Raw genomic sequence first — 27,694 nt, forward strand, 5'->3', positions numbered from 1 at the left:
CACTTGCCACCCTCTCCTGCCACACCAGTGTGAGACGCCATACTGCTGAAAACCACTGATTTAGAGAAACAGCAAGTAAAAGGGGACTTGATGGAAGTGTATAAAATTATACAGAGGCAGTATGCTTCTGAATGCCTGTTGCTTTGAATCACAAGCATATTTTTTTTAGCATATTACACTGATCCTGGCCTGATTGCCACTGGCTGCCAAGGGGTTTCCAGGCCCAATTCAAAGTGCTGGTTTTGACCTATAAAGCCTTAAACGGCTCAGGACTGCAATACCTCAAGGACTGCCTTTCCTCATATAAACCATCCCAGATTCTGTGTTCATCCTCTGAGGCCTTTCTTCATGTGCCTCCTCTACATTTGGTCCAGAGGGTGACAACACAAGAACTGGCCTTTCCTGTAGTGGCTCCCTGTTTGTGGAATGCTCTCCCTAGGTAGGTTCACCTGGTGCCTTCATTATATATTTTCAGGTGCCAGGCAAAAACATTCCTCTTCAACCAGGCCTTTGGCTAATTAATATTCTACAGACTTTTAAATGTGTCTGAGGGAAAGGGGGGAGGTTATTGTTTTGCTGTTTTGTTTTACTTATTTACTTGTTTTTATCCTGTACAGTGGTACCTCAGGTTACAGACGCTTCAGGTTACAGACTCCGCTAACCCAGAGATAGTACCTCGGGTTAAGAACTTTGCTTCAGGATGAGAACAGAAATCATGCTCTGGCAGCACAGTGGCAGCAGGAGGCCCCATTAGCTAAAGTGGTGCTTCAGGTTAAGAACTGTTTCAGGTTAAGAATGGACCTCCAGAACGAATTAAGTACTTAACCTGAGGTACCACTGTATTTCATTCTGTGAATCGCCCTACAATCTTATGATGAAGAGCGGTATATAAACAATAACTAAATAAATCACAAGTGTGAAAATAATGGGGGGGACACTCAAGTCCGGTTTGTGGGTTTCCCAAAAGAGGCAACTGGCTGGCTACTGTGACAACAGGATGATGGACTCGATAGGCCTCTTGCCTGACCCAGCAGAGTTCTACTTACTTACACTCTTAGATGGTAACAAGGAAAAGAAAATCAGTGTGCTAGATGGAGACTAGATTAGATATGAGAGAAAGATATTAGGAAGGTCGACCTGATTAAAAGTTAGATATTAGATTAGATTTTATCACCGGTCTCAGATATTAAAATATAAATTTAGATGGGATAAGTTAGATATTGGGTAGATAATATTAAAAGAGAGATAGTAAATTGGTTGAATATATAGTGTTACACATATGCAGCTACCTTTTTTGAGGGGAGGCTTCTGTTAAGGAACAAGGGGTGGGGGGAGGAATTTATGGTTTGGAAAGGAATTTCCTAGACTAAGAGCACAATTCTCTTCATGTCTGCTCAGAAGTAAACCTCAGTGATCTTAAGGAACATGCAGGCTCAAGCAGGATAAAGAAAAACAAAGTGGTGTTATCAGAGTAGGACTTTGGGGTCGCCATCCAGAACTCCATTGAGCAGAATGAGCAGGAGGGAGCCCAAACACAGTAGAGCTGACTTGTCACTTTTTGCAGGAAGTGAAGCAGCATGTATGGTCATCTGAGAGTGTTGTCGAGGCTTGACAGAGGTGTGTGTGTGTGTGTGTGTGTGTGTGTGTGTGTGTGTGTGTTCAGCACCATTAATCCAGAGTCTAAAAATTGCTATGTGAACTTCTGGCTACTGGCACAACTCATTTAATATCAGGGCTGTTGGGACTGGCAGGGTGGAAGGCTAATCAAAACCAAAGCCGATGACAGGTGGAGGCGGAGCCAACTAAGTTTAGTTTTGACCCCACCTTCCTCCCTGCTGAGTTCTATAGGGGGCAAAAAAAGAGAGGGCAGGAGCAGGTAGCTGACAGACAGTGCTGCCCTCACCTAGACTGGATGTAAGGAAGAAGGTAGGTGGGAACGGCTTGAGGGCAACCTAGGTTTGGTAGAGCAGTGTTCCCATTTGTCTTAATGCACCAACCTCCACTGGTCACTGATGGACTATATGCAACTGGCCGAGATGACTGGCAGAATCCGTGATCTGGGAGAAGAGAAGATGGAGGAAGACTGGAAGAAATTCAAGATGTATCTACAAAAACATTGTAATTTGGTTGAATGTTAAGAAGAATGCTAGATTATAAAAAATTGGCCACCACTAAATTAGATTTAAATTTGATGATAAGTGAGACTAAAGAAAATATAAAAATTTTTGGAAGAAGTGCTAGATTATATTTGAATGAGTGGACATGAGATTGTAAACAAGTTGATAATTTGTTTGGAAAAAATTTTTAACGATGTAAATGGGAGCGGGAGACGTGAGGGAGTCCAAAGAAGTGATGAAATTGTTGTGATAGAAGTAAGATCGTTTATTATTTGTGCATTTATACTTAAAAACTTTAATAAATATTTATAAAAAAAAAAACAAACTCCACTGGTCAGGGCATGACCAACTGTTTGAAGAACAAGGCCTTAACTAGCTCCATTCTTCCCCTGTCCTCCTCCTAGCACCCGGGACTCCATTCTAGAACACTTGTATAGTGTGATTGCTTCAAATTCCCCCTCAAAGCCCATGTCTTATGCAAAGCCCTTGGCTCCATGCTTTCATGCCTGCCCTGGGCTAAACAGAAACCAAAGGTCGCTAATTCCAGTGTTGGATCCATCCCTTGTTATACAGTGGTACCTCGGGTTGAGTACTTAATTCGTTCCGGAGGTCCGTTCTTAAACTGAAACTGTTCTTAACCTGAAGCACCACTTTAGCTAATGGGGCCTCCCCCTGCTGCCACTGCCCCGCCGGAGCACGATTTCTGTTCTCATCCTGAAGCAAAGTTCTTAACCCGAGGTACTATCTCTGGGTTAGCGGAGTCTGTAACCTGAAGGATAAGTAACCTGAAGTGTATGTAACCTGAGGTACCACTGTATTTGGGCTTTCTCGCTTCCTCTTCTCCACATCTCTCCTCCTCCCTTACAGTTCTTGTGGGGAAAGGGACTTTACCACTGCCACCCATTTCTCACCATTTATCTTACTCTGCGAATTGCCCTGTACTTTGATATCGTTTAAGAAATCCTTTGATATTATTTATTAATTTATATATTTCTTATATGCCAAAATGGCTTCTAAGCTGTTCACAGCTTAAAAAATAAATAAATCTCCAAGGGGAAAGCCTTTACAGCAACTCACACACTGACTTCCAGGATCAGGATACCCATTTTCCCAGCTGCATTGGCTCCTTTGTTGAAAGCAATCTCACTAGCACATGGGTAGGCAAACTAAGACCTGGCGGCAGGATCCGGCCCAATCACCTTCTAAATCCGGCCCATGGATGGTCTGGGAATCAGCGTGTTTTTACATGAGTAGAATGTGTCCTTTTATTTAAAATGCATCTTTGGGCTATTTGTGGGGCATAGGAATTCGTTCATTCCCTTCAAAATATTGTCCAGCTCCCCACAAGGTCTGAGGGACAGTGGACCAGCCCCCTGCTGAAAAAGTTTGCTGACCCCTACACTAACACATGGGTGGAATATGCCTGACCTATACAGCAGCAGCAAGAATACTCATCGCAAAGTATTGGAAGACACAAGATCTACCCACCCTGGAAGAATGGCAGATGAAAGTAATGGACTATATGGAACTGGCGGAAATGACTGGCAGAATCCGAGACCAGGGAGAAGAGCTGGTGGAAGAAGATTGGAAAAATTTAAAGATTATTTACAGAAACACTATAAAATTTTTGAATGTTAATGATGCTGGAATGAAATGAAGTGGTTTTAGCAATAAGGTAAAATAGGAGTATGTAAAACTGGATTGATATTAGACAAAAAATTGAAGTTATAATAGGTGAAGACAAAGAACTAAGAGTGAATAAAGAGGGTATGGATTTGCTGAACTAACTATTAACTGGAATACAAAAAAGGGAGGCGTGAGGAAGTCATGAAAATGAGCAAATGAATGATAATATATCAGAATGAGGGATTTTTTTTAAAAAAAATCTTTCTATGTTAAACTTTGGTTTTTGTATTCTCTTTGTGTGTTTTTTATTTACTGTGTACTGTTTTGTAACCCTTTTTCTTTTTGTTAAAACTTAATAAATATGATTTTTTTTTTTTTAAAGGAATATGCCTGACCTGAAGCTGGTTGTGAAACCCATAAGCAAAACCATTTCTCAGTAACCGTATGGCATCCCCTTCAGAGGAGTAACATGGGAAGGGGACTTGGTTGTCTGTCAAAAGTAGACATGTTTGCTTGTTTCCTCCTCCCTCCCAACCCATTTTCCTTTCATGTCATGCCTTTTTAGATTGTGTCTATTATTTTCACCCTTGTCTTTCCCCTTTTTCTTTTTAATGGTTTATAAGCTGCTCTGGGAGCCTTTTTTCACTGAAGAATGGGATAAGCAAATCCCTTAAATAAATAAAATTCTGTAAAACAGAGACTAGAGCTGCAAGTGCGAGCCTATTTATCACTGCTAATTAACCTTGGCTTAATATCAGGTTTAAAGTTTCTGTTTTCTATGGAGCTGTCCTCCACTCAAGTGCTGAAAGCATTGCATGCTCTCTCGCTCTAATTGTGATACCCTTGTGGTGCTTTAAACACTAACAATTAATCGCGCCATAAGCCTTCGTGGTCTAGAATCCAAAAGCTTATGCCATGATAAATCAGTTAGTTGTTAAGATGCCACAAGACTCTATGTTGTTGTTTTTCTGTGACAGATTTCTACCTCTCCCGAAATCTCTGAAAGAATATGTAAATAAATGCTTGTCTGTGTGGTGGGATTGTGAACAAGTAAGGGCATATTTTTCAAAAAAGAAAGAAAGAAAGAAAGAAAGAAAGAAAGAAAGAGAGAGAGAGGATAGTCCTGATAACACATGTATAACTTAAGAAGGATCTCTTATTATTTGCATTGTTATTAAAAGAATATACATATCATGAAATGATTATGTATATGTTAGCAACACCAAGAATTTACTCTGCTATTAAATGGAAAACAACATCAATTCCTACTTTTGAGGAATGGAGAAATAAAAGGTATAATTACACAGTTATGTTTAAGGTAAGTAATTATATCAGAACAAGAAAAGGAACTCATACAAAATGACAGATTTGTCGTTGTTGTTGGGATGAAAACCTTTTATTGAGTTTTGGCAAAACAAGGTACATACCTCTACGGATGTTACATATTTATATTACAGTGCCATCCTATGCATGCCTACTCCGAAGTAAGTCCAACTGAGCTCTATGAGATGTACTACCAAAGTAAGTGCATATACAATTGCAGCCTGAGTGTATTATTTGGTATTTAGTTATATAAATGTGGCCATAAGCACATATGCTTTTCAAACCTTGTTTCATTGTTCTGCATCATTATATTTCTTTTTTGAATGTGAAACAAAATTTTAAATAAATTAATTAACTGCACACCTGCCTTCAGACTTCATTTGACAGACGCTGCATTGAGTCCTGTGAAGCTAGTGGATTCATTAAATATCCACAAAATGCCGCCTTACTAAAAAACATATAAATGAACAAGGAGTGTGTGGGGCAGTGTTGTGTAGTGGTTTCAGACTAGGTCCTAGGAGACCAGGGTTCAAAAGTCCACGCAGCCATGAAGCTCACAGGGTGATCTTGGACCAGTCATTGTCTCTTAGCCTTACCTACCTCATAGAATTACTGCAGGGATTAAAGGAAGGGGACAGTGTATGCCACCTTGAGCTCCTTGGAGATGCAATAAATGCAATAAATAAATATATATTTTTTTTAAAAAAAAAGGAAACAAGAGACTGCAATTCGTGTGAATGATGGGTCGGATGAGACTAGAGTGTGAAAGAAGAATAGATCAAGGGTTTGTAGCAACTTCCCTTTGAGGAAAAATTACAAGATTTGGGGCTTTTTAGATAAAAGGCATACAAGTGATAAAGGTTTACAAATTTTTGCATGGTGAGAGTAGAAATTTTCCCAGAATTCTTTGGGGTAAGACATGACTTTTCAAAGTGGTATGATATTGCCTTAAATGTATAGTGCAGATGGGGCCTAAGAACCAACTTATTTCAGCGGGCTTAAATGTTCTTGTATGATGGCACTGTTCACAAGATTCACAGAGGGCCGTGGTCTGTTTTGTGCAAAGATCACTCCATGCCCAATTCCTAAGGGGTAGCAACAATGAAATTTCATAAACGGGGGGAAAGAGAAATGACCACTGTAGGATCAAACCACAACTGGCTTTTATGACATTCCCCAAACAGGACTCAACTTACTTGCCAGTTGGACCAAACATATCTTGCAAGTGCAACTGTTTGAGACAAATTGCAAAGTACACTTCAAAAAATGCCGTGGAGTTATGAAATAATAATAATAATTAAACAGAGATTAGAGATCCAGTGATGGGATTCTGGAGATCTGACAAGTACTGTGTAACTGACAGCAACAATGACCGATATTAGACTGATATGATATACCATCAACACTCTTTGATGCTGTCTGATAGAGATCTGCTATATAATAATACATCTGTCTTATCTATCAATCCATCCATCTGAGCTGTCATCTCTCTCTCTCTCTCTCTCTCTCTCTCTCTGAGGTGTGTAGAGGGAGAACGTTCCCCCTCTTTCCATCCATCCCCCTTTAAGCAGAAGGCAATCAGCCCCCATTGTTTCTCTTTAATGTGCTATTTGGGGGGAGGGGAACCAAACCAGTCTGTAGGAGGGCCTGGTGGCAGCAGTGAATAATCACCTCATGCAGATTTCCTAGCCTTGCATCTTTGCAGTGGAAATTAGCATGCCATTCCCACCTTCACACTCTCTCTCTTGCACACACACTCCACCCTCTCAATACTAGCCTTGAACTTGGCCTTGCAGGGGATCTGCCTGCATGTGCTTCCCAGAGAACAATATGGTCATTCTTTATCCCACCTCCTTTGTTCATTTGGGGAGTTCTGGGTGGGAAAGAATCACCAGCACCATCCTGGCTTCGTGATGGATTGGGAAGAGAAGAACCCCGAGAGGATGAGTGTTCTGAGTTCCATAGGTGTTCGGATCACCATCACATTATACATTCATCGCATGAATTTTCATGGCGCTCAACCCAGGACACGATCAAGCAGTCTTTCCTTAGTTGCATGTGTGTGATTTTTCCTTGCCTTTGTGGGTTTCGTATGGTGAAAGCTTCTAGCTTTCCGTTGAATGACATAAACCTACAGAGGTGTAGTTAATCGGAGAACACACATAAATTCTGGCTCTATTCCCTCTCTATTCTATCATGGGAAATTGTGCACACGGGGACAGAAGAAGCCAAATATTTCCCCTGTTGGATGGCTGCTGCGCAGATACCCCAAAGGATGCTGTGGATTAAGCCCACCTTGAGAGTGCGAGCTGGTTATTTCCTAGATTACATGGTCATGGTCGATATTGTCCTCTTGGGCATGATTCAGCTTTCCCAGCCAAGGTCTAAGACCCCCACATCCCTCAACCTCACTTGCATATCGGCCAGACAGTGTATACCCAGCTCCCTATTCAGGCTGTTAATATGTGCAGATTCTCCATCCCTTGTGGTGAACGTGGACAATGGCCAGTATTTATGCACATTCGCCATTCAACTCACATTAACCCTGACATATAAAATGCAGACAGACACGCAGAGAGACAACACAGACATCAGGGGTCCACAAATGCAGTTGCCAGGCTGTCAGCAGTGAGCATAAATCTCTTCTCAGTCAACTGCCTGCTTGCCAGGCCTGGGTGACCATCCTAGAGTGGCATGGGGTTTTTTATTTTGCTGCCAAGTTCCCTGGCCCAAGCGCAGAAGTCAGTAGGAGGGAGTAGTGTCATGTTGCACTGGACTTTCGAGTTATCTGGGAACACCAAGAATCTCTCACCCCAATTCTGAATACAGTGGTACCTCGGGTTAAGAACTTAATTCGTTCCGGAGGTCCGTGCTTAACCTGAGACTGTTCTTAACCTGAAGCACCACATTAGCTAATGGGGCCTCCCGCTGCCACCGCGCTGCCGGAGCACGATTTCTGTCCTCATCCTGAAGCAAAGTTCTTAACCTGAAGTACTATTTCTGGGTTAGCGGAGTCTGTAACCTGAACCGTATGTAACCCGAGGTACCACTGTACATCCAAAGCTTAGCACAACTGAGAAACTGCCTCTCCCCTTTCTAGAGTCTTCTGCTGCTGCTGCCCAAAGACTCAGACGAGAGGCAGGTTTGCGGGTGGCGCTGTGGGTTAAACCACAGAGCCTAGGACTTGCTGATCAGAAAGTTGGCGGTTCGAAACCCCATGACAGGGTGAGCTCCCGTTGCTCGGTCCCTGCTCCTGCCAACCTACCAGTTCGAAAGCACGTCAAAGTGCAAGTAGATAAATAGGTACCACTCTGGCAGGAAGGTAAAAGGCATTTCCGTGTGCTGCCCTGGTTCGCCAGAAGCGGCTTAGTCATGCTGGCCACATGACCCGGAAGCTGTACGTCGGCTCCCTCGGCCAATAAAGTGAGATGAGCGCCGCAACCCCAGAGTCGGCCACGACTGGACCTAATGGTCAGGGGTCCCTTTACCTTTACCTTAATTTCAGATCATGGCTGCTGGCCGTGATGGTTATGCTCTGCTTCCACCATTGGGAGACGGCAAGGCTTCTGAATGCTGGTTGCTAGAAGCCACAGGATGGGAAATAGTTCTTGTGCTTGAATCCTGTTTGTGGGTTTCCCACAGGTATCTGGTTGGCCACTGTGAGAACAGGAAGCTGGACTAGATGGGCCATTGGCCTGGCCCAGCAAACTCTTCTTATGTTCCAGACTTAGTGATTTTACAGGGGACTCTTCAGATCATGGGCATAGCCAGGATTTATGGGGGGGAAGAGGACACCCACCTGTCATCATTCTCTGTCTGGCTCTGTCTAGCAGATTCGAAATGAAATGTCTCAACAATAACTGTTTCAAATTGCTTTCTTTTGACCCCCAAGTGCTCAGAAAAATCTGTCAAAATATTTCTGTAATTTCTACTTTCAGTTAAGTGTCTTTATGTATTTATTTGATATAGGGGGCAGCTGCCCCCCCCCCGGCTATGCCTGTGCATAAACATATATATGAAAATTAAGATTATTGCTATTTTGATCCTACATGCATGTTTACAAAGAATTGCCTTTGCCAGCCTTTTTGTTGGGGGACAGGAGGCCTGGTTATTCTGAAGGGGAAGTGGACTCCTCTCTAAAATACCACCCTAACTGGGTGGCAACCAAATATAATGGCTGGCTACCAAGGGCATCAAAAAATGTGAACATCTTCATTGCATCTACCCTGTTCAGCCACAGCAAAAACACGCAGAGAGATTGTTTGTGAAACCATCAAAATGATTTATTGTCACAATGATTGAACTTTAATAAATAATAATAATAATAATAAGGAATTGGATTACAGAAAGGTATTGGGTTTTGTTTTTGTGCTAATGGCAGTCATAAACAATGTAAAAAACAACAACCCCCCAACAATGAAATATAAAAACACATCACAATAAGGGGCAAGGCAGCAATAAACCACAGAATTGATAGCCAATAGGGAACCAAGTTAAAATTAGACTCTAAATGGCAGAAACATCAAAAGCATGTTGGAAAAGAGAAACATATCCAAATGACAAGATTTGAAATCAACCCAGCGCAGATCTGGCCAATGACTACACAGTCCTATACATATCTACTCACATTGCCTCCAGCTAAGTGGATACAGGATTGCAACTCTAGCATTTCATACTTCAGCATTTATAGAGTGTTGGAAATGCTTCACATTTGCTATAATCCAGGCATCCCCAAACTCGGCCCTCCAGCTGTTTTGGGACTACAACTCCCATCATCCCTAGCTAACAGGACCCGTGGTCAGGGGTGATGGGAATTGTAGTCCAACCATCCCGTATGTCAGACTTCTTCAACCAGTTGTTATGGTCTACAACTCTCATCACTCCCAACCAGACAACAGCTGCCCTGGCTGGGGCCAATAGGAGTTGCAGTCCAACACAGCTGGGAGGGCACAAGGTTGGAAATGGATGCTATAAGGTAAGTCTCATGCCATCCCCACATTGCAAACGGGATCAGAGGGTGAGACTGTGAGTGACTTCTGTAAGGTTCATAGCAGAAGCCTGGGGACCCTTCTGGTTCATAGCTCACAATGCAATCCTACACAAGTGTACTCAGAAGTACACTCCCATTGTTTCCAGTGCATCTTGTACCCACCTACCTGGAAGTAAGCCCCGTTTAAAAAAGAAAATTGTGTTGTTACCTGCTATGCCATACAAGATCAGTGTGTTTATACCTAGGGCAGCCAAGAGCAGTGCGGGAGGAATGGGCTCTTGCACCTTTAATAGGAGCATGACAAGATCCCACACCTGCTGGAATCAACTATCAAAGGTACAGGAGCACCACTCTCTTTTTCACATGACCACTCAACTAATCAGTTACGCATGTGGCAGTTAACATTGATAAAATACAATATATAATACGGGGGAATGTGTTATTTTCAAAGCAAACCACTGCAATCCTAGCCAGCACCTCAGATGTCAAATGGAGCACATAGAGAAGGTGGCATTAAATGACATGGGACTTATCACACAACCCTATACCATCTACTAAAAAACCCACTGAATGATATGCATACTTCCCCTCCTATTGTCCTCACAACAACCCTGTGAGGTAGGTTCAGATGAAAAGGCCCAAAATCACACAGTCACATGAACCCTGGTCTTCCCATTCCTAATCCAACACTCCAACAGCTACACCACACTGTCATTGTCCTTTGCATTAAAATTAAACTGCAGCGACCTACTGTTCTGCACTAGAGATGCCTAAGGAATTTGTTTTGTCAGTTCTGAAGCTAAAAGAACTGATCCGCGCTTCCCAGACTTAATGTGGAGAATTGGAACTTAATTATCTTTCAAATTTCGGATTCTCCAAATTCTGAGAGACTGTTCTTGGCTTGCCTCCCCCTCAACCATGCATTACAAACAGATACTTTAGGCTGAAATAGGTTTAGAAATGTACACATGTGAGACAAAATGAATTTGTACATGCATAATTTGTGATAAAATACTATTAGATTTCTTACAGTTATAGCCTGCTTTTCTTCCATCACAGAATCTATATTGTTCCCAGGAAGCCACCCATTTAGGCACAGACCAGATCCTGACTCTACCTTCAGAGCATACCTGCAATGTTGCTGCCATGTGTTGTCATGTTGTGGAGCCCAACCAAAACATCAAAACTGGATTAGTTGCAATGCTCTCTACGTGGGGCTTCCCTTGTGCTTGACCCAGAAGCTGCAATTCATGTTGCGTACTGCAGCACTCTTGCAGACAGGTGTGAGACCCAGTCCTAGGTCCTAGGGAATCCTAGGTTCCTGAGTTAAGATTAGGAACAGCAGGCAAACTCCCCCAATCAATGATCTTCCCTTGAAATCTGGAGCCATGGGGGAACTCCTTGGTGAAAAAATACACACTTCAGAAGCTACACTGATGTTTAACAGGCCTGCGTAGCGTCATGTGTCACCTGAGTTTTCACCCAAGAACTCACTCAATATGGTGTAGACAAGTCAAAGTGGAAAATACATGTCTCTAATAGGTATAATTTTGAAAAGCTACTGGCCCGGTCATTTTCTGATGCCTGTGCCAAAAAGGTTAAGTGATCCTAGGTGAAATCAGCCCCCAACAATCAGCTCAGGTCCCCCAGCTGTCTATCTCCATTGAGTCACAAGCCATATCAATGATATCACATCCCTCTTAATGACATCAATGACTACAGATAAGAAAGTTCACAGTTCAAACATTTGCTTCTTTGCCATGGTTGTTGTCCTCCTCCTCCTTCAGCATCTAGCTGTACAGAGCTGCTCTTGGTTTCCATGTGTGATCCAAATCAGCAAAGCATGGCAGACCCTAGAAAGATGGAGACCCAACACTGTCCCATTTCCATGTCCAGAGACGGGCTTTTCTGGCCCAGTTCCCCTGTCTCATTAGACAATCCAAAAATTCAAAGCCTAGAGTCCCAAGAAAGTTCTTGCTGTGTAGGGTATCCTGAAGAAACATGGTTTGAAAATCAGGTCCATGTAAAACAGGAAAAGCAGGCATGCCTTCATCCGTAGTAAATGTGACCAAAAAAATCAACGTTTTCCAAGTTCTTGAAATTCCCCATCATAATAATCTAGAAAAACAAGAAAATAATAGTTGTTCATTTGGTTCAAATAGCCTCTTCTGAAACCACAAATCAACACAATAAATTGCCCAGATCACTCTAGGCCATGGCAAATTTTTCAATGTAGATTATTGCTATTATTGTTATTGTTATCTTTATTAGTCATCGTTTTAGCTATGGCACCTCAAAGCAACTTACAATATTTTAAGCAAAAAGCAACCACATACATAGATTTTAAAAAGCCCCAGCATTAAAACACCCCACCCATGCAAAAAACCATAGTTAAATTCCAAAGACCTGATTAAAAAGGAATTTTGATTCCTACCCAACCAAAACAAACGACAGGGTCTCCAGTTATGCAAAAGAAGACAGACAATGTCAAAGGAACTCAGATCCAATGAAAATTGTACAAAAATGATTTATGAGCAGACAACCAAAACTGCATGTGAAATAAACATGTATATATAAACATGAGTTTACAACAATATCCCCTAAGTCATCTGTTGATCTCCCAATTCCTAAAATTGTTAGAATATGGATAATAGCATACAGGTGACAGCTGTAGACCCCCCTTTGGCCTTTTGTATACATTTTTTCACAATAAAGCTTTAAAGGCGAAGAAGATCAGTCCAGTACTTTGATAAAATAAGCCTCATATGCTGCCACGGGATCTCTGAGTGAGCTCTGAGTATTCTGTCCTTGAAAATAAGCTACTCATATCGTTCTACTGTCTGGGGGGGGGGGGGGAATTGTGCTGGTTTTGCCTTGGAGCTCAAATCGATGCAAGGGCAGATTTATACATACTACAGACACAAACTGGTTTAAGACCCCCTGCCTCCAGGTTACTGTGGTTTCTAAGCGGGTGGCTGGAGATAACCAAGGGAGAATTCCCAAGCATGCTCATCATTACAATCCCTAGGGTTCCTTGAGAGAAGACATAAATCCAGTGGTGGCTGGTGCTGGTTGAGAATGGTAGGGCAGAAGGCAGGGAGGCTAACAGTAGGTGGCGCCAGAGAGCCAATGACAGGTGTTCTAGTCTTGTCCCCACCCTCTTTCCTGCTGAGTTCTACAAGAACAACACTGAGACTAAGGTGGAGGAAGCTGACAGGCAGTGCCACCCCTGGACTAGGTGTAAGTAAGAAGGCAGCCAAGGTGAGGGGCTGGCTGAGGGCACAAGTGAGGTTGACGGGGCAGCACCCCACTTGCCCCAATGAAGCAGCCTCTATGATAAAACTGGCACACCAGCTCTTAGCACAGGATGTGATCACCAGGTAAAGCTGATTCTGCAGCAGCCTGCCAGAGGAGCAGCTGCTCTGGAGCTCCCATCCCAGGGTTCAAGCAATGTCGGCAGAGTGAACCAATGCCAAATTGATGAGAGGAGCACCTGCCCCTTCTCTGCCTCGCGAGCAAGGAGTGTGGGGGGGTTTTCCTCTACTGTGTAAATCAAAGAGAGGGAGCCACTAATTGGCAGGAGACACCCAGGCACCAACCCCGTCCGTGGGAGAAGAGGCTCTGCCATCTGCTATCCCAAAGTTTGCACATTTGCACCTCGGATAAATGAAGGCGAGACTAGCGACTCAGTAGGGAGACCCTGCTCTCTTTTAATTTCTGCTTTCGCAAAGGCAGCCCAAGGTCCCTTGCAAAAAATAAGAATGCTGGGTGTGTGTTTTATTCCATGTTTTCATGATGGTTGACTAGGGCTGGAGAGATGCCGAAACCACAATTATCCAAACCGAAGGTGATCACCCTGCAACAGTGTCAAAACACAGGTGCAATCTCCACCTTTGCCCAAGGATAATCTATCTGAGATGGGATGGGTGTGTTCAGATAAACCTGCCGTTTGCTTTGGAGTAAATCACTGCAATAACTCACCCATTGCCTCTGTTCCGAGGCCCTGAACAAATTCTGCTCCCGTTCGTCAAATGGCTGTTATTGTTACACAGCCACTGAGAAAACTGGTGGTTCTGTTGGGACTTGGAGAGCAACACCACAACAAACTGGAAGTGTGAGGTTTTGACCAAAAGGTGCACGCACGCAAACACACACATTCATCATAAATAAAATGTCAGGGATTTTTCTGCTTAATCGGATTCCTTCCCTTTGCCAAATTTTCTATTCATGCCCTTTGGAAAGGAGGGATTCCGTCCCTCCTCCTCCGCCTCACCCCATCAACCATTTCATCAGCACACGGGGAGAAACTTTCTGGACAATTTAATCTCGCCAGGGTATTACTTAGCAAAACCCCTTTCACTGTCAATTTTTTCCACCCTCCTTTCTGCCCCCCCTCCCTCTCCAGTCTCAATTGAATTTTGCAAGCCCCTGATATCTTTCTTTCTTCTCTTCTTGCTCCCACCCCTCTCTCTCTTTTGTAGAGACACATGCTATTTATGCAAATCAAGGCTTTTCATACCCTTTCCCTGGCTGAAGACCTCCAACTCAAAACGTGACCAAAAAAAGCAAAAAAAAAAAAAAAGCCATATTCTCCCCCTGCTAACTCCTTAGCACAATTACACCTCCATTCTGCTCCAGGGGCCTGGGGTGGGGGGAAAATATCATTTTAAACCAATTGTACATGCTGTTTGTCTTGGATAATTACAGGGAGACTCAGATGCTAAAAAGGTAAGAAATATTCCATTCAGAGAGGGAAAGTAGGGGAGCTTCAGAGTTCTGCCTACGCAGCATGTTTTTCCTGTGGTTACTGGAGCTGTGTGTGTGTATGTGTACACACACACAAGATTTTTGCCAGCTCTTTCACTTGCGCTGAGTTGAAGCTCCTCTTAAGGCAATCATTTACATTTTTCTTTAAGCAAGAACTTTGCCTGTGCTTTGTGGGGTGGGGGGTTCTTTGCAGACAGAGGAAACGGGTGGAGGGGGGAGAGAACACACAGCTGACATTTCCTTATCTCAAATTACAATTTCCTGCAAATATCAAGATAATAAGGACATCAATGATCTGAAATCCAAAGTCAATTGAGCCCCCTAATCTCTCCCCTGCAGATGCACTCGCAAAAACAGGAAGGGGGTTCAGATGAGAAGCCACAAATATGGGGCGCGGAGAGCAAACTTCAAGGGACACAGGCAGGCAAAGGAGGTAGACAGCCAAGTCCGTCTGGGCCTCCTCCTCTGAATAGGCTCACTTGGACAATTGTTCTCCATCCCTCCCTTGTCTCCTGGGGAGGGCTATGCATGGGAGAAGATGGGGGGGTTACAGAGAAGGGGGGAGTAGCTTCAGCAGTGGCACCCAGGAATGCATCAAAAGGAGGATAGGAGTTGGGGAGGGGGAGGGAAGAGAAAACACACAAACACTGCAATAAGGGAAAGAGGAGACAGAGAGAGAGAGAGAGACAGAGTGGGAATGTCAAGGACCCCCAACTAATGAATAGCAAGTTTGCCCTTGAACCTCACAGACCCAGGCCATTCCCAGGCCCCAGACAAGAGCTGAGGCATGCCTGAGCCCAGCTGTAGAGAGTCTGGCCTATGGTTTATCTCAGACACTTTGACAGGCCAGGCTGTTCCCTTGCATAGCTCAGCCTAGGCTGGCGGCTCCCTAGCAACACAGCTCAGGGCAGGAACCCAGGCTGAAGGCTTGCCTGCTGCATACAGAGGAAGGAGGAGGTGAGACAGTGGTGGTGGTGGCGGTAGCAGCATGGAGGGAAGAAGCTGGGAAAGGGGCCACATATTAACCCATCACATCCTGGGCAACTCACAGCAAAAACACACACAAAGGAATTGCATAGCACATCACTAGTGCTCAGAGCACTTCTCAGTCCTGTACGGTAGACCAATACTATGTGTAATCTTCATATTGCAGGTGGGGTGCGTAGGGTCGAGGCTGAAATCATAGCGCACAGGGAACCTGACTAGCTTCAGCGGTGCAGAGCAGGTTGTCTTCCATCACTTGACCATGACTCCCCGCCCTCCAGCATCCTCTGCCCAAGACCCTAATGGTAGGGCCGGCCCTGAGACCAGATGAACTAAAAGCAGGAACAAGTGGGAGACTCTTCAGCCCAAGGGACACATTTCCTTGCGGGCAACTTTCCAGGGCCGATGTGCTAGTGATGGGTAGCATCAGACGCAAAAGTGGGTGTACATTTTACATTGTGCAATAGGCTGGTTTCTATGAACACTCACAGATCCTGCTCTGACATCCGCAGTCGAGCAAGAGGCCTTGCCGGCGTTCAAAGACACATTCCAAGCAGGCAGAAACACTCGAGGAGATTGTGAAACAAGTCCAGAGAGGGGCGTGGCATGGGGAGAGCTCTGAGGGCTGGACAGAGAAGCCTGGAGGTCCATAGTCATCATATATATATATATATATATATATATATATATATATATATATATATATGAGATTTCTTATTGAACAAAAACACATGTGTTGTCTCTTTTTTTCAAATTGTGTGATTTCTACAATATAGTTTCATTTGTTGTGAGACATTAGTATTATATGCAATATTAGGTTGGGGGAAAGGGGGGAAAGAGAGGGTATGATGAGTGGAGTGAGGTCAGGTGGTTATGCTTCTATTCTTTTACTTAGTGTACGTGTGGGATTATGTGTCAGCTTGTACTTGTATGGGTTCTCTTATTATTCGCTCATTGTGTTTCCTTGGTGGTGAGAGAAGATGGGGTGGTGGTGGCCTAGAGTGTTATTAGTTGTCTTTGGGTGGCTGTAGTGAGCTTTGTTGTTGTGTGTGAGTGGTGTGTGTGTGTGTGTGTGTGTGTGTGTGTGTGTTTAATCAGGTTAGCCAGACTGATTTGTATGCTGTTGGTGGATTTTTATCATCTTGTTGGACTATGTATAAAAAGGAAGCCATCTTCTTCTATTTGTCCCTGTGTCATTTTCAGTTTATTGGTTAGTTTTTCTAATAAGGCTGTTTCGCATACTATTTGATACCATTGGCCCAGACTTACTCCTGACAAGTCTCTCCAGTGTCTGGCTATGATGTTTCTGGCTGCTGAGAGTAGGTAGATTATGAGTGCTTAATGATGTGAGTGGACATTATTGTCTTGGAAGATGTTTAGTAGGGCCAGTTCCGGGGTGACTTCTAATACTTGTTTTGTTATTTTGCATATTTCTTGTATGATTGCTGTCCAGAAGAGTTGGATTTGGGGGCATTCCCACCACACGTGGAGGTATGTGCCTGTGGATGTGCATCCTTTCCAGCATTTTGGTGAGGTTCTTGGGCGTATTAGTGCTAGTTTCCTTGGTGTTAGGTACCATCTTTAAATGAGTTTTAGGGTGAGTTCTTTCCTTTTTGCTGATATGAATTTAAAGGGAGGTTTAGACCACATTCTAGTCCATTGGGTGGGGTTAATCTCATAACCTCTTCTGTCCTCCCACTGTTTATTGATTACATCAAGGGGGCTTGTGGGATTTTGAAGCAGTATTTTGTCATCCCCCACTTCTAGATTAAAGCATAAGCTTGCTCATCACACAATGACTGCATCATCAAACAAATATTCTAAATGGAACAACACAGATACAACACAACCAGTGTAATTTTTCTGTTGCCTTTGAACAATGCTTTCCAAACTCCCATTCACACATTCATCTGCCTTGCATCAAGGGAACAGTAACCAAGGAGTGCCCAGGCTTGTATAGCTAGATGCATTCATGGGCTGCTAATGGCAATCTCCATGAGAGCTTCTTAGGGGCATTTGGCTGGCTGTTCTTGGAAGACATAGCAGTGGGCAACCTGGGGCTTGGTTTCACCCAGCTACACAATTCTTATTTTCTTAGGCAATCCCACTAAACTCAACTTCTGCATGGACTACTTGGGCAATGAATGAGTTTGCTGGTTAAGGCTAACAAGAGAAATTTGAACCAGAAGATGGAAGGAGCATGAAACCACTGGCCTCCCAATATTTTATTGTGTGCAGTGGTGCCATTGGGGCAGGACTTTGGGGCAGATGTCTGGGGCAACACTCAACAGGAGCCCCAAAACACATCAGGTCTTGCTGAAATGAGGTAATAAATATTGATCTGTCTCTAAGCAAGTAGCAGATCCACTTAAACAGATCTAAGTTAACTGTGTTTATTAATTAATTTCAGTGTGCGAGACTAAGGTTGGATACAACTGGTAGCCATTTAAACTAAAAAGGAGGGCGAGACAAAAATAGACCCGTAAGTCCAGAGTTTAAAATAACTAATTGTGGATTCTGCTGCTTTTAAAATGGTTGCTTGTCTTTAATTGCTGTTGGTTTTGTGCTTGCCAGCTTACTTTGTCTTTAGGTTTCATTTCTTTCTTGCATGCAAGCCAGTGTGTGTGTGTGTGTAACCAGGCAGTAATCCAATAATAATAATAATAATAATAATAATAATAATAATAATAATATTCTGCAAAATCTTCAGAGATGAAATCCATCAAGAGAGAGAAAGAGACGGCAACCTGCTGCCCAATTCAGAGCACCATGGGAGGGGATTCTGTCCAGGAATCAGCAGGGAGGAAGCCAGCAGAGCCAGTTCTGATCCGCTGCCCACCTATTTGGAAGTGTTGCTTGCCAGCTTTTCAAAGCAGGGTAAGGGCAAGCTGCCACCGCCGCCACCACCACCACCCATCGGTTGCTTGATGCAAATCCACTGGCCAAATTCCAGCTTGGAAGATTACAAGGTGAAGCTCAAATTGACAGCATACGCTTTGAATTAAAGAAAGCGACCCCTTTCCCCACTTTCAGAGAGCGGCTGCTTTGTGCTGATTAGCATAGAATGGCTCTCTCCTCTAGCCTCTGAGCAAGGGAAAAGACACACACAAAATCTATCCATCCGCAGCTTAACTTCCTTTATATTTGCAAATGCAAAGCCCTTTAATAATGATGAACTTGCAAGGAAATATTGGGTGTTCCCAGTCAGGACTGGGGAACTTTGCAACCAGTGGCAAATGTGGCCCTCGTGTCCTCTCTATCTGGCCCGACAAACTCTGCCATCACTGATCCTGCTTTGCAGGAGAGAGAGAGAGAGGAAACTCATCTACTTATATGAAGGTAACATGTGCATTTGTTGCTCCACCCACGACTGGCATGTGGCCCCTGGAACGTTGCCCATCAGGGCATGTGGCCCTAAGGATGAAAAAGTCCCCCCACTCCTGTTCTTAATCATGAACTTGCCAACATGCTAGGCAACTGCTAGTGAATCTGTGGCACTAGTGGCCAAGGCTGGAAGATGGAGAGCTGCTCCTGCTTCTCCAGTTCTCTTCCCTACCCTCCTCTTCCTGGTTGATGTCCAGTATAACACAATGCCCATTATGCGTTCTCCTTGACAGGTGAAAGTGCATCGTGCAATGACATCATGTCATGAATTGAATTGGTAGGAGATGTTACAAGAGGAAAGAAAGGGGAGGAGGGAAATGGCAACCCTGTGTAACAACATCTAGTTCTACCCTAAAATATGAAGTACTGAATTGTGAAGTCTTCCATTCAGGTTAGGGGTTGCTGCCTGGGTAAATATTAGTCAGTTGCACTGAGATTAATGAACCTATGCAAGGGCCATAGCTCAGTGTGAAGAAGAAGGAGGAGGAGGAGGAGGAGGAGGAGGAGAGTAGTTTGGATTTGATATCCCACTTTATCCCACTTTATCACTACCCGAAGGAGTCTTGAAGTGGCTAACATTCTCCTTTCCCTTCCTCCCCCACAACAAACACTCTGTGAGGTGAGTGGGGCTGAGAGACTTCAGAGAAGTGTGACTAGCCAAAGGTCACCTAGCAGCTGCATGTGGAGGAGCGGGGAAGCAAACCTGGTTCACCAGATTACGAGTCTACAGCTCTTAACCACTACACCACACAGAAGGTCCCAGGTTCAATACATGGCATCTCTAGGTAAGGCTGAAGGAGACCCCTGGTGGAAACCCTAGAGAGCTGCTGCCAGTCAGTGTAGATGAATCAATAGTCTGTCCCACGATAAGGCAGCTTCCCATATTCCTAAATTAGTCACGTCCATTAATTTCAATGAGTCTATTCCATCTGAAACACAGTTGGATGCAACCAACAGTTTCAATACCATTTTGCTTTTAATACTGGGATAGCTCAGTCAGTAGAGCATGAGACTCTTAATCCCAGGGTTGTGGATTCGAGCCTCACCTTGGGCAATAGATTCCTGCATTGCAGGGGGTTGGACTAGATCACCCTTGTGGTCCCTTCCAACTCTATGATTCTAAGAATGCACCACTCATATGAAGGCAAGTTTTTTAGAGGTTTCCTATTCTTTTAAACAACTGTTTTGTTTTGTTTTTAATTGTATTGCTTTTACATTTTGGTGTTTGCTGCCCAGGACTCCTTTGGGAGGAAGGGCATTATAGTCATTTAACAATAGATAAATGCATAACTCGTATGTAAGAAGGGAGGCAGGTGGGGCTGGCTGAAGGCAGACTGTGGTTAGTGGAGTGGCACCCCATTCACCTTAATGGAACACCTTCCACTGCAGTTCAAGACCCTGATGTTGGGAAAGATTGAGGGCACAAGGAGAAGGGGACAAGAGAGGACGAGATGGTTGGACAGTGTTCTCAAAGCTACAAACATGAGTCTGACCAAACTGCGGGAGGCAGTGGAAGACAACCTCCCCTCCAGCCAAAACAAAGGATTGCTCCAATGCCCAACCAGTTGTGAAGATTGCTATGAGGCAGGGTTTGCTGTGATGTTAAACTGCCACTCCATGTCTGGGAAGAAGGATGGGATATAGAGGAAATATCTCTCTCTCTCTCTCTCTCTCTCTCTCTCTCTCTCTCTCTCTCTCTGTGTGTGTGTGTGTGTGTAGAATCAAAGAAGACCACTGCAAAAAACAAAAAGCAGCCCAGCGGCAAATCACCCAGGAACCCAACAGAGCATTGTTGAAAAATAAGCACAACAAAACGACTTCCACACAGCATTGGGCCCAGTCCCAAAGGAATGCTGATGGCTGGGCACACCATCTGTGTGTCTCTTCACTGCAAAGCTAGGCAAGCGGGTCTGTGTGTGTGTGTGTGTGTGTGTGTGTGTGTGTGTGTGTGTGTGTTTGTGTGTTGTTGTCATCGTCCCCCATCCCCCCAGCCTTTCCCGCCTGCTTCCTTTTTTCCACCTCATAAGCAAAGTCCAAATAAAGCTCCCATCCCCACTCCCATCTTTGCCCTGCACTCATGTTCCCGGCAGGCAACGAGATGCAAAGCCATGCTTGGAATCTCATTCCCCGGCTTTAAGCTCCGCTCTGCCCGCAAAGTGCAGCTCGAAAGCTCCCCTGTCACAGTTACAAAACCTCAGAACAGCCCTTCCCTGGATAATCGCACTTATCTCCAGATTAAGAAGAAGGGAGCTGCAGCTGAGGCTGGTCATGTGGGATGGGATGGGGGCAAATCTCTTTTAAACAATCCCCCATGTAACTGTATACACACACACACACACACACCCCTCATTCCCACTTGAAAACAAAAGAAGAAGAAGATGGGAGTGATATGAAACCAGATGAACTGGACCCTGATGGAAAGAGAGAAAGTTTCAGCAAGTTCAGGTTTTCTGTTTTTATCTTGCATTTTTATGCTGTGAACCGCCTTGAGATCTTCGTATGAAGAGCAGTATACAAATTTAATAAATGGATAAAATATAAACTAAGGCTGAAGATGGACATTAACAGGAGTCATATTTGCTCACAGGGGTTGCAGAGTCATCCAAACCTGACAAACTGTGGTTAACGTTAACTATGGTTGCAGAGAAACAAGCAGACTACAAACCATAGTTTGAGATGCTGGGTTGTTTCTCAACAAATCACAACCACCATTTATCACGGTTTAGGGTTTGGATGTAATGCTAAACTGTGGTTAATCTAAAATGAAAGAGGAAGCTTTCAATCTCCTCCTCACAGGTAGGTTGAAGGGAGAAGGCCGCAAGATCAAGGTTTGCTGCAGCTCATCATAACACTAAACCATGGTTAACGTTCTGTGCAAACCAGGTCAGAGAGTTTAGCATTTATATTTTGTATTGATATCTCACCATTCCTAGAAGCAGTAAGGGGTAGCATGCATGGTTCTTCCAGCCCCAACCCATTTTATCCTCACAACAGCCCTGTGAAGTAGGCTAGGATGATATGACAGAGCCATAACTGACCACAGTGGTACACCAGGGGAAAGGGACCTAGTACCTTCCAGATGTTGTTCGACTCCAGCTCAATGGTAAGAGATGATAGAAGTTGCAGTCTATCAACATCTGGAGAGGTAGTGGCTCCCCACACATGCAGCGTACACACACACATACACAAACCACTATTTTTTGTCTGATGTTCACACACTCATCCTTCTTTGACTAGGGATGTCAATGGAGTAAAGAGCCTGTGTGTACCACATGTTTCTATCATGCAACTTTCACCTGGTTTAAAAAAGAAAATTAAAACTGATCATATCTATTCAGCCATGAAGTTTTTAAAAACAAGAGAGAGATAAAGATACTCAAGATGTTGGGACTCCATCCCTGATAGTGTTCAAAGCACTTCACAGACAGCCTCTCAGTAATCCTTACAATGGATCTGTAAGGCAGCTGACTTAGCATTATCCCCATGGTAGGGGTATCTGCAAGACAGATTTGGGAAGAATGGCATGCCAGTTGTAAAGCCACTTTTAGCCCATTTGTAATGGAAACATGGAGTGAAATTTTTTTTTTATTAGCTATGATAATGTGAGCTGGCTTAATTTGTGACTGATGAAAGATTTGAATTCAAGATTTTCCAGCCCAGCCCAGCCCACGACTAGCACTAGGGGTCTTGTGCTAGGGAACATGTGAGTTGCAATGTTGTGTGACAGAGGAAACAGATTGTGCAATCTATTGTGCAACAAAGTTACCAGCTACCTACTTATGCATTCTCTTGCACAACACTCCTCTGGAGCAAAACACTTCTCCAGTTGAATAAGTATATGGCTAGGTGACTATCTTTGTGCTACATTCAATACACCCTTGTGTTTCAGAGCTGTAGCACTGCAAGGGAAAAGGCCCAGCTCCCAGGCTCACTTGCTTACAGCCCACCACATCCCTGGGAGTGAAGCCATGCCTAAAGAGCTCTCAAATAAAGATCCTGTATAAATACTGTAGACATTTTGGAGTAGAGGGCTTAGGGTTTTCTTTTGCTCTGCTTTGTTTCAGCACTAACTTACTTTTCACAAATTAGTTTTGCAAATCCCTCCCCCCCCAAAAGCAAAAGTAATAGAACTGTCTTTCTTTATACCAGCTTCTAAGCTGACTACAACTTACTGAAATAGCTCTTTTCAGAATACCAGTGAATACTGTGGGGAGAATGGTACACTGGATCACTGCCGATTGCTCTGAATATTCAGAACAAAAATATTCAGAACAAAGTCTACACAACTTACAAATGCCTAGGTTCTCTGCACACTACCTAGTACAAGGGGGGGGGGGACCCCTCAAATCTGTGCACAAAGGGAGTGCATATGCCAAGCACTAAAACAAAATTCAGGCCATAAACTGTTAGGAGATTCCTTGGCTATGTTGCCATCTACTAACGACTGAGGTGGTGTATGGGGACTGCAAATAGGAACGGCAGGTGAGAGGTCAACCCCTACATTACAAAAGTCCATATAATATTAGCGTATTTAAGTATTAAATAGGGTGGCCAATGCTGTGTCCTACTTTATAGAGGACTGTTCTGTATTTAGCGTCCTCCATCTGAAGGAATGTCTGGTCTAAGTCCAATTTAAAGATAAAAGAACTGTAGGGATAGCAGAAAGAACACTTGGGCCACAGACTGGGCAGGCACATGGGTAACTGAGTCACAACCACCACCACCCTGCTTTGGTGTGATATGTTGTTGTTTTTCTATTTAAATTATAGTAATTATGCCGAAATGGGCATACATACATATATACAACCATGTGCAAATTCTATGCAAATTACCGTAGCAGCCTTGCTTGTTCTCTTTTTTGGCAATATGTAAGATGCCACCCTAACACTAAAGTTGCAACCTGGAACCATTGGGAGTGGGGGCACAGCCTTTCATCCTCTGCCACTCTGCCATATTTCAGATCAGATGCAATTATTCCACAGGAACACATATGCTTAAATTACACTTGATTTTGTCTGCTTTGCCGTTTGAACCTGAATATACTCAAAAGCGTCGGGACATGGGTGGCGCTGTGGGTCAAACCACAGAGCCTAGGACTTGCTGATCACAAGGTTGGCGGTTCAAATCCCCGCAACAGCGTGAGCTCCCATTGCTCAGTCCCTGCTCCTGCCAACCTAGCAGTTTGAAAGCACGTCAAAGTGCAAGTAGATAAATAGGTACTGCTCTGGCGGGAAGGTAAACGGTGTTTCCATGCGCTGCTCTGGTTCTCCAGAAGCGGCTTAGTCATGCTGGCCACATGACCCGGAAGCTGTACACCGGCTCCCTTGGCCAGTAAAGTGGGATGAGTGCCGCAACCCCAGAGTCGGTCACGACTGGACCTAATGGTCAGGGGGTCCCTTTACCTTTACATATACTCAAAAGCAGGCCACTGACCACAGCAATGAATCTTGCCCTGCCATACTCAACACACATACACATACACATACAAACACAAACACAAACACAGAGTTGAATCCAATGAAGCGTTAAATTGAAGCCACTTTAACTGGTAACTGGTTGCCGGTTCATTTCTGGGCCCAATTCAAAGTGCTCACGTCAGTGTTTAAATGATTAAATGACTTGGGCCCAAATAACTGAAAGACCACCTCCTTCCCAGGTGTTGCTATCAGCAGAGGGGCCTCTATTGGTTGTTCTGTCACTCTCTGGAGCTTGTGGGGGGTGGGCCAGGAGACAGAATTCTCTGTGGCAGCCCATACACTGTGGAACTCCTTCCCCACAGAGCTGTGTCTGGCATACAGCTTTTGGTGAATGTTTTACCCTGGTTTTTGACACTGGAGATGCATATTTTAGGACACACCTTATTTCTGTGATGTTTAATTGCTTTATTCTGTTGTTAACCTTGTTTTCAACCTTGTTTTTTATTGTAACCTACCCTAGGACCTTAGGGTGAAAGTGGGTAATTAATAATAACAGTAACAACAAACAACAACAACAACAACAACTGGCAGAACGTTGATGTGCAAGGGAAAACACAAGTCTGTTACTCAAGATAGTTGTGCAATGGCTTACACAATAACCAGCTGTTTCACAACAAGAACCTGCAAGAGGAAACAGAAGCAAAGATTGCTGTTTGCCCAACAAGCTTCTGCTCACAAAACTGTTGCGTTGGGATTCCTTTGTTGCCCAATAATGCTGTCCAGTAACACAAGGGATTTTGCACTAAAGGACAGAGGGTGTTAGATAAGGCCACATATCTTTTAAAATATTTGGGGAGGAAGTAAGAATCCTTCCCCAGACTGGAGAGTGAAATTATTTCCTGGGAGAGAAGGGAAAACAGCATGGAGGTGGAGAGAATAGAGGGAAGATTATTATTTCTTAAGTGTACACATACACACACACACACACACACACACCCAGACGCCTGATCCCAAAAGGGGAAAAACCTAGGATATACTCTATGCACATGGCTTAAGTGTTGCTTTCATTGAATTGCTTACTCTCTGTCTCTTGCCGGAACGGCTCATTTGGCTCATTTGACTACGTGACTCTGATTGTGCCAAGAAGCCTTGGCAAAGGCAACTCATTTCCTGCCATGGATTCATTAAGAAGCTTTGCTCACATGGAAAGACATATATAATATATTTATCCCAACCAGAAAAATCCCCCACATCTCAACTCGGCGAGGACTTTTCGATGGAGCGACGTTTTGCCTGATGATCGGATTTAATGAGAAGGTGACTGGTCAAGCAATGAAGACAACTGGTGGGGGAGGAAAAGGGGGAGGTTTTTGCTTGGATGAATCACTGCTGGGGAGGCACAGGTTTTGTGGGAAACTCTCAAAGTTCTTACTTTTCCTATTTAAAGGAACGGAACATCGTCAACGTTTGACAAATCGGCTCATATTTTCATATTACCCGACACTTGATGATTCACAACTCAAAGGTGTGAAGCAGATTCATGGAACCGTTTGAGTTGCCATCAGGTGATAATAAAAGTGAATAATAGGTCAATCTAGCTCAGTACTGCCTACACAGACTGGCAGCAGCTCTCCAGGGTGGATACATTTCCATCACTACCTGGAAATGCCAGGTTTTGAATCTGGGAATTTCTGCATACAAAGCAGAACCCAGTACATTTCTGAGCACAATTCAAAGTGATGGTCCTAAATGGCCCTAAATGGCCCAGAAGGAGTGTCTCCACCCCCATCGTTCTGCCGGACACTGAGGTCCAGCTCCAAGGGCCTTCTGACAGTTCCCTCACTGCGAGGAGTGAGGTTACAGGGAACCAGGCAGAGGGCCTTCTCGGTGGCGGCGCCCACCCTGTGGAACACCCTCCCACCAGATGTCAAGGAAATAAACAACTATCTGACGTTTAGAAGACACCTGAAGGCAGCCCTGTCAGTGGCATAGGGTGGTTGTCAGCACCCGAGGCCAAGGCAAGTATTTGCGCCCCCTAACCCTGGATTTGCGCCCCTAACCCTAACCCCCTTGCCCGGTGGCGGCCGCGGCCCCCCCTGCACCCACCACGCTACACCACTGAGCCCTGTTTAGGGAAGTTTTTCATGACTGATGTTTTAATGTATTTTAAATCTTTTGCTGGAAGCCACCCAGAGTGGCTGGGGAAACCCAGCCAGATGGGCGAGGTATAAATCATCATCATCATCATCATCATCATGCTCTGCCACTGAGCTGTAGCCCTAGCCCACTTCCTTCTCTAGGCTCACGGCAGCTCCCCATAAAGCAGCTTAACGTCCCAGTCAAAAATGAGACATAGTCTTTCAGTCCAGGCATCAGCAAATATACTAATGGCAATCTCAATTCTCAGAGTGAAGGTCCTTTACCAGACAAACCTAATGGTACCCCAACCATGGTCAGAGGCAATAATGCTTCCCAATACCAGTTGCTGGAAACCACAGGAGGGAACAGTGCTGTTGTGCTCAGGTCCTGCTTGTGAATTTCCCACAGGCCTCTGTTTGGCCATTGTGAGAGCAGGATGCTGAGCTAAATGGGCCAGTGGCCTGATCCAGCAGGACCCCTTTTCTTATGAGGGAGGTATCAGATCAGGAGAACTCCTAGGCTTCAAATAAATAAATCACTTTTTAAAAAATGCTGAAAAGGGGAGGGAATTTCCAAAAACCAGCTCAGAATGTACAGAGCAGGTCCCACTCATCTTTCTAAACAGCAGAACTGAAAATAAACAGAGAAACTAACAAAGGTCCGTATAGTAAAAGCTATAGTTTTCCCAGTAGTGATGTATGGAAGTGAGAGCTGGACCATAAAGAAGGCGGATCACCGAATAATTGATGCTTTTGAATTATGGTGCTGGAGGAGACTCTTGAGAGTCCCATGGACTGCAAGAAGATCAAACCTATCCATTCTGAAGGAAATCAGCCCTGAGTGCTTACTGGAAGGACAGATCCTGAAGCTGAGGCTCCAATACTTTGGCCACCACATGAGAAGAGAAGACTCCCTGGAAAAGACCCGTGATGTTGGGAAAGATGGAG

At 44.2% G+C, this 27,694-nt stretch overlaps 1 long non-coding RNA gene across 2 annotated transcripts in view; it reads right to left on the reverse strand.

Moving 5' to 3' along the window:
- Window positions 1-9,362: 9,362 nt before the first annotated feature.
- The window catches only part of LOC309328927, a 96,610-nt gene continuing 78,278 nt past the window's right edge, over window positions 9,363-27,694 (reverse strand). For both annotated transcript variants that reach the window (XR_014150895.1, XR_014150896.1), the window contains exon 4: window positions 9,363-12,174. This is a non-coding gene — a long non-coding RNA (uncharacterized lncRNA). The remainder of the gene's footprint in view (window positions 12,175-27,694) is intronic.

Source organism: Podarcis erhardii (assembly GCF_964252035.2).
Source record: "Podarcis erhardii genome assembly, chromosome: 14".
NCBI classification, from domain to species: Eukaryota; Metazoa; Chordata; class Lepidosauria; order Squamata; family Lacertidae; genus Podarcis; species Podarcis erhardii.